The sequence below is a fragment of the Canis lupus genome, chromosome 9 (assembly GCF_003254725.2).
Source record: "Canis lupus dingo isolate Sandy chromosome 9, ASM325472v2, whole genome shotgun sequence".
Lineage (NCBI taxonomy): Eukaryota > Metazoa > Chordata > Mammalia > Carnivora > Canidae > Canis > Canis lupus.
Window position 1 is genome coordinate 27,320,509 of NC_064251.1, and position 8,215 is coordinate 27,328,723.

At 45.6% G+C, this 8,215-nt stretch overlaps 1 long non-coding RNA gene across 1 annotated transcript; it reads left to right on the forward strand.

The window, feature by feature from the left end:
- The first annotated feature begins 1,717 nt into the window (after positions 1-1,717).
- On the forward strand, positions 1,718-7,125 carry LOC118355795 (uncharacterized). The gene is made up of 2 exons (XR_004818940.2): positions 1,718-5,549; positions 5,915-7,125. It is a non-coding gene; the product is annotated as an uncharacterized LOC118355795 (long non-coding RNA).
- The last annotated feature ends 1,090 nt before the right edge of the window (positions 7,126-8,215 follow it).

Sequence of the window (8,215 nt, forward strand, 5' to 3'; positions counted from 1 at the left end):
CTTCCCAGCCCTGGGGCCTTGAGACTTGGCCTCTGAATGTTGTGTTTCTGTGGCCACAGTCATCTGAGCAGAGGCTGGCCTAGACACTGCCCTTCGACCATTTTGTGGGGAGCCAGTGCTCCCTGCCCCAATCATTCCCCTTCATCTGTCCTCCTCTGCCAGGGACTTGGGCAGATAAGATGCTGGAAAGGCATGTGTGTTGTTACACGACTGCATAGAGGAAAACTCAAGTCCGGGATGTCGGTGCTAGAGGGTCCTTTGAAGGCCCTTGGTTGACCTGTTCCCAGGGGGAATGGGGAGGGCTGAGACTTGCCGGAGGGAAGTGACTTATCCAGTTTTAGAGGAAAGACCAGGCTGTGGTTCACAAGGTCTGAACTGAATCATAGCTTCACCCAGTTGCTGGGTTACCTGGGACTAGTCATTTCCCCTCCCTCAGCCCCATTTCCTCAAAAAGCTCAATTTGAATGTCTGAGTGTGTCTCCTGAGTGTGAAGACCCTTGGTCTCCCCCACTCCATGTGGAACAGAGCAGAAGAGAAGCTCTGAAGCCAGACTGTCTTTCTTCCTAACCTGCCATTTCCCGGTTAAGGGACTTCAACAAATTTTTTCATCTGTAAAGTGGAGACAACATAGCCTTAGAGTGTTGATGATTAAATGAGTTCTATGAGGGCCTTATGCATTCAGAACAGCTCTTGGCACAAAGCAGGAGTTCAGTGAGTCTATGGTTACGGATTGCATGTGTATCTGAACATGTATGGTGGTGTGTGCACAAGTGCGAGCGGGTGTGGCCAAAATGGGCATCAGCGTTTGCATCTCTATGTGGGTCTTCAAGAGACTTGGAGCCTCTCCTCTTGCCTCTGCCTCTAGCCTTTTGCCTCGTTTCCTTCTAAGGTCTATTATATGGAAACCTGAAACATAAGCACCCCCTCCCTGCAGCCCCTCCGGATCTTCTGGGGTCATTCCTGGAATGAAGGTGACCTCCCTTCTCTATTTGCCAAAGGGTTTTTATTTCTGCCCCTTGATACCTCAATTCCCCCCACTGCCTGCACAGGAACAAGGGTCCCTTGGTATCCACCTACAGAAGGAGGAGTCAGGGTGTGTGTGTGTGTGTGTGTGTGTGTGTGTGTGTGTGTGTGTATGTTGGGGAATGGGGAAAGGGTGGGACAGAGGAAAGATTTCTCCAACTCATCAGTTGCCTTACAAGAAAGCCTATATTTAGCCAGGCTTAGAGGGCCTGTAAATATGTATTTTGCAATACAGACAGCCATAGCTGTGGGAGCTCCAGAGATATGCAGGGAGGTCAAAGAAAAAATCACCCGGAAAGATTGGGCAATGTAGTTTGTCATCAGCAGATTCGAAGGACTCTTTCTACTGCCTGCTCCAACTGCTAATAATATACATTCCTGTGTTTTGATGGTGGTTTCTATTTTTCATCTGCTCTCTGGATCTTCCATAGTGGGTGCCTGAGGAGGAGACTGGCTCTGAGTTACCTTCCGCCACCAGCCTTTGTCTCACCTGCTGTGGGTCAGGGAAAAGAGCATCTTGCCCATGCCAGCTCCCTTCCCGACTAGCTCTGCCAGGCTCAGCCTGGCGGGGCACCTGGCACACGTACAGCCTCTGTAGGCCAGCTCTCCCGTCTCCCACACTCAACCCCTTGCATTTGAGGTGACCTTGAGGGGACAAATCCTGCCACTTCAGAGCAGTTCTCTTTGAGAAAACTCTTCTTCTTAAAAAAAGAAAGAAAGAAAGAAAAAGGATGAATATATATATGTATGCTATATATGTAATTTTAGTTTGAAAAGTTTCTTAAAAAATAAGAAAAGTTCCCATGTAATGAGCAGAATTTATAAGTGCTCTAGCATTGTGTCATTTTTGCTTTATGTTCTTTCACAGGAAAGGACATGAAAGTTGGTGCTTTCTCTTTGCCCGGTCCCATTGTCCACCATACCCACCATCGCGAATCTGGGATGCATGCACCCTTTATAGCTCACAATTTATTATTATTATTTTTATAAGATTTTATTATTTATGAGAGAGAGCACACGAGTGCACGAGAGGGGGAGGGGCAGAGGGACAAGCAGGATTCCTGCTGAGAGGGGAGCCCCGCAAAGTGAGGGGCTTGATCCCGACCTGAACTAAAGTCAGATTCTTAACCAACTGAGCCACCCAGGCACCCCTATTATTATTAATTGTAAAATACATGAAATAACATAAAATTTGCTACTTTAACTCTTTTAAGCATTCAGTTCGGTAGCATTAAGTACCTTCACACTGTTGTGCAACCATCACCACCACCATCTCCAGAACTTTCTCATCTTCTCAACTGAAACTCTGTCCCCATTAAACACTAACTCCCCATGTCTTCCTCCCCCAGCACCTGGCATCCTACTTCCTGTCTCTATGAATGTGACAGCTCTTGATACCTCATGCAAGGGGGATCATAGAGCATGTGTGCTTTTGTGCCTGGTTGACTTCACTTAGCATAATATCTCAAGGTTGACCCGTGTTGTAGAATCCGAATTCCCTTCCTTTATACCTCTAGCCCATAATTTGATATTTTCCCTACCCACTGAAGTATTCATAAAATAGCAGACACTAATGCTTTCTGTATTGTCAATATGTATATAAAACAACCATCCTATTGTGTGGATCATTTTGGTCTTTTTTTTTTTTCTTTCATTTGGCATGTTTTTCACAACAGAGCCACACTGATACATGTGGCTCTGATTCCTTCACTTTAACTTCTGTTTGTTATTTCATCATGGGAATAAGCCACAATTTATTTATCAGTTCCTCTACTGAAGGGCATTTGAGGTGTTTCTGTGTTTTGCTATTATAAACAGGGCTGCAATAAACACCCTTGTACTTCTGTGAACACATCTCAAGAGCATATACCTCTGAGCAGAGAGCCAGAGTCGTGGGCAGGCACACTTTCTACTTGTCTAGTACTGCCTGACCACTCTCCAGTGACGGCTCGGCTTTATGCTCTCGCCACCAGCATTTGTACAACATGTCCTGTCTGACCACATCCTTGCCAACATCTGCTCTTGTGAGACTTTTTATTTTTGCCAGTCTGATGGGTGTGAAGTGATACCTCATTTGAATCTGCATTCCCTGCCTATGAGGTCGCACATCCTATCATGCTCATTGACCATCTGGGATTCCTCTGGGCAAATTGCTTACGTCCATATACTTGCTATCTGTTGCACCATTTTTTTTTCTGGTGCACCTTTTGATACGAGTATAGAAAGCCCAACTAGACGTGGTTTAAGCAAAAAAGGAATTTTATGATCTCACATAACAAGAAGCCTTAGGGTTGGTTAAATTCAGAATCTCAGCTGTGACAACCAAGAACCAGGTTCTTCCCATCTTTCTACAAAATCCTCCTCATCATGTTGGCTTGCCTCTTAGACTGGCCCCTTCATGGTCCACAGGGGTGGCCTCAACTCCGGGTGTCTTGTGCAGACAAACGTCCAGAGGCAGAAGTGGACGTTTCTTCTCAGTGTCATTTTCCCAGAGGCCCCACAGGAGATTTCCCTTCTGGGCTTGGTGGCCAGAATTGCATACATGTCCACACCTAAGCCAACCACTGGCCAGAGAAACTGTATCACCATTCACCTGGTGCATCTGGAGAAGGCCCAGCCTCCCCAAAACCTAGACTCTGGATTCCTGAATCGTACCAGGGTTCCAGTAGGCAGGGAAGAAGGGAAGGAATGCCATTTGGGGTGGTACCCAAAAGGTCTATGCTTTCCTTATTGACTTGTAGGAGTTCTTTATATATTTTGGATACTAATCTTTTAGTTGTTTATTTTTAATTCAAATAAAAAACATTTTCAGTGCAGTTGACACATGTTACATTGTTTTCAGGTCCTTTTATCTGTTTCACATGCTGCCTACGTTGTCACCCAGGTTGTTGCTTGCCTTTTAACTCTGTTTATGTCATAGCAGAAAGCCTTTTCGTTGTCTTTTTTTTTTCTTTTTTGTAATGTAGTAAAATTGATCAGTCTTTTGTGAGTTGCATCTCTTGTCTGAGAAATCTTTTCCTATCCTGAGATCTCCTACATTTTCTTCTAAGTATTATAAAGTTTTGCTTTTTTCACTTTTAGGTCTTCAGTCCATCTGGAATTAATATTTATGGATGGTGTGAAGATTTTTCATTCGAAAAGCCAATTGTCACAACACTTTTTATTAGTCTGTTCCCTCTCACTGAGTCGCAATGCCACTGACATCATAAATCACATTCCCACATATGCTTGGGTCTGTTTCTGGGCACTCTATTCTATTGATCTCTTTGTCTAGCCCAGCACCAATACCACATTGTTTTAATTACTATCCCTTTCAAATAAGTCTTGGTATCTGTTAGGAGCTTATTCTTTTTCCAAATTGTCTAGGCTCTTCTTGGTCCTTGGCTTTTCTGTATGAATTTTAGAATCGGCTTGCCTAACTGAAAAATCCTATCGGGATATTTATTGGACTCTCGTTGAATCAGAAGATTAATATGGAGAGAATTGTCTTCATGACATTGAGGCTTCTCATCTCTAAATTTAAAACATCTCTCCACTTATTCCTTTTATAGCCTATAGTTTTTATAGTTTTACAGCCTATCGTTTTTCTTCATAAATATCTGTGAGTTTTTTCAAGGTTCAGTACAATTTTAATTTTATTTTTAATGATTTATTTTTAAAAAGACATTACAGTTTCTAATAACTTATTGTTGGTGTATAGAAACACTATTGGATTTCCTATTTTATTTGTATTGGATATTAATTTTTGTCCAGCAACCTTGCTGATCTTAATAACCCTAATAACATGCCTGCAGAATCTCTTGGATTTTCTCTGTAAATAATCATACCATCTGCGAAAAATGTCAGAGATTTTGTTTCTTTTATTTTCCTAATCCTTCTATCACTGAGCGGTAGCTTCTAAATCCAACTTCTCCCAGCTCTCAGGCAGTGCCAGTGGGCTGGCCCTGGGCAGCTATAGTCTTGCCCCTTCAGCTATAAATAAATAAAAGACCCCTTACTTTCTCCAGAGCTTTACAGTTTACAAAGCACTTTCGCTTTCATTATCTCATTGATCCTGATTACTCCCCACGTTACAGAGAGGGAGCATCTTGGCTCCCAGTCCGGAGACTTGGTTGGGCCCCGAATACTGGGCTGTGAGACCTCTGACAGTCCCTCCCCTTCTCTGTTTCGCCTGTAAGCTAAAAAGTTTGGCCAGGGCTGGGTCTCTGGTATTCTCAGATCCATGACTGATGATTGCTCTGGGCGGTCACAAGGCTCAAGGAAGCTCTTTGAAGACCAACGATAAAAATAATAAAAGGGGGTGGAGGATTCTGGTACACTTAGATCCTCAGCACCTCCACTGGCGCCCCCAAACATCTAGGGGAGTGGGGAAATATGGACGTGCCCTTGCAAGTCGGAGGGTTGATACAAATGATGGGGACCGTGGGGAAGAGGGCATTGTGTCCAGCCCCCGCCCCCCCCGCCTGCAGGCGCATTCTCCTCCCCGCTGGAAAGAACATCCTCTGGTCCCGGAAGGGGAGGACGAGGTAAGGCTTGAGGCCGTGGGCCTCCTCCTGCGTCGCCCCCTCTAGCTGCAGAGCTCAGCAAACACTTCTGACGCGCATCCCCAACCGGGGCGGAGCGCTCCCTCCCCTGCACCCGACCCCCCCCACCCCCGGCCCTGTCCTCGCTCTGCCCCAGTACTGCGCAGGCGCAGGTTCAGGAGGCAGCCGCGAACGCGCCCTCTCGTGGCGGACTGACAGATCGCATCCTTTGTTGTGGTGCTGGGGGCGGCAGAGAGGAGGGGGGAAGATGTGGGTGGAGTCTGGGAGGCAGATGCGACAATCAGATCACAATGATGAGAATCCCTTTCCTTTGTCCCTCATGACAACATATAATCCCCCCGTTGTAGGTGCAGATGAAGAAAATATGGGCCTCAGAAATCAGGAGGCTCATATAGACAGAAGTGGAAGGAACGAGTTGGGGAGATGATGCATTCATTCATTCAATCATTCATTCATTCAGCAAATATTCACTGAAATGGGGACAGCCAGAGACAAAGGACCAGAGGAATTAAATGGAGACACTGATAGGGGGAGATCCGGCAGAAATATCCTCATATTTCGACGAGTGTGGAGATGCAGAGGCCTGAGCCACCTATCCCCCCAGAGGGATGCTTCAGCTGGTGAGAGCCACATGGGGAGCTCAAGAAGGGACTGGACTACTCGAGGGCCAGAAGGGACACTAGTCACAATGGACTGAAGCAATCGAATATGTTTAAAGCCATCAATTCTTAATTATGCTACTGTTTTTAAAAAACTAACTGGCCCAAGTTTGAAAGGGGCTAGAGAATCAACTCATTATTTCAAAATTCACAAATGCAGGAACAGAATTGAGTATTTATCCCATCTTTGCTATATGAGCCACCACACTCAGTAACCAAATAGTAAATGAGGGGCAGTTTCTGTGTCGAGAATTATTCCAGCTAATAAAGGAAGGAGTGATTGAATGTGGTATCACCATTGGGGGCGGGGAGGGAGGGAGACTGGTGGATGAGGCATGAAGCATCCATGGTTGCTATGCTTCTGGATGGAAGAAGCAGTACCACCATCTGTGAAGTGGTCTTGCCAAAGAAAATAGAACCTACACCTGATCAGGACTTTCAATCCAACTACCATTTACAGGAAATAACAATGTACAGGAAATACAATTTACAGGAAGTACAGAGGGTCAGAGAGACTTGTTAAAGAACACACTAGACATGCAATCAGCGAAACCCAGACTGGAAGATTGCACACCAAATAGCCTGGTTCTCTCAAGGAAAGAGACAGAGAGAAAGAGAGAAAGAGAGAGGTTTTAATGGGGAATCTATGGATTTAAAGAGATTTAAAGGAGACATATCCATCAGTTGTAGGGTGTGCACCTTATTTGGATCCGGATTCAAACAAATATATTGTAAAAAACAAAAAACAAAAAACCAAACACATTTATAAGAAATTGGAATTCTGAACACTATAGGTCTGATATTAAGGAATTATTAACTTTAAGGTCTGCTAATGTACTAGTTGTAATAATTGTGATTGTTTAAAAATGAGTCATTCTATTAAAAAATAGTAAATTAGAAGAGTCATCATCTTTCAAAGTTACATGCTAAAATATTGACGGAAGAAATTAAATAGGGAAACTTGGGTGGGTACAGGTGAAGCAGATTGGCCACGAGTTGCTGACTGTTGAAGTTGGGTCATGGATATATAGGGGTTCATTCTTTTATTCTGCAGACTTTTGTTTAAAATTTGCAAACTAAGGGGCACCTGGGTGGTTCAGTCAGTTAAGTGGCTAACTCTGGATCTCAGCTCCAGTCTTGATCTCAGGGTTGTGAGTTTTTAAAAAATAATAAAATAAAATACTTGGCAAACTAAGAAGTTCAAGGGCCCTGTGACCCCACTCTCTACCTGTCAGGCCCCAACAAACAGAGATACTGAGCAGTCTAGCAGCAGCTTGCAGTCCAGATAGCTCTGAGGTGCAGAGATCCTCTCGTGGGCCATAGGGGACTTCCAGGGGACTTCCGACTGGCTCCTGGCACAGTCCCTGGTTCCCTTGGTTTGGGGGAGGGGGAGAAGGATCTGTAAGGAAATGTGTCTATAGGCCCTGTGGCACTGGACACTGCTACCTCAAGACAGCTGAGGGTATGAGTAGGTGGCTCAAATAAAATAGCAGGGGAGTCACATGGAGTCACATGGAGCCACTGAGGTGCTGAGGCCTGGGCAACTGGCCCGACTGTCAGCTCTGCTTGCTCCCCCGGAGCCCTCTGACTCTCCTTCTGCCTCCAGAACCTTTCTTCCTCATGCCCTCCATTTCTGAGAAGGCAGAGAGGTGCCAAGGTGACTCTGGGACAAGCCTGAGAGCCTAAGTGGAAGCTGACTCTGGAATTTGGTGGCTCTCCAGGGATGGATGGGATGGTCAGGTGGGAGAGAGAAAGAAAGATGAGGACTCAGTAACCTGCCCACGGGTCATTCTGGCTGACAGGCCAACAGACTGCCCCTCAGGCTCCACCAGAGCTGTTCCCGGGGGTCCTTGCTTGGGGTGCTGAGCATGGCGGGGAAGTAGTAAGGCCCAGGAGGGAGGCTCACGCACACACCAGGAATTTTGGAACCCTGGCACCCTTGAGTCCCAGCCTCCTTCTCAGAACGTCTAAGGAGAGTCCTCTCTGCCT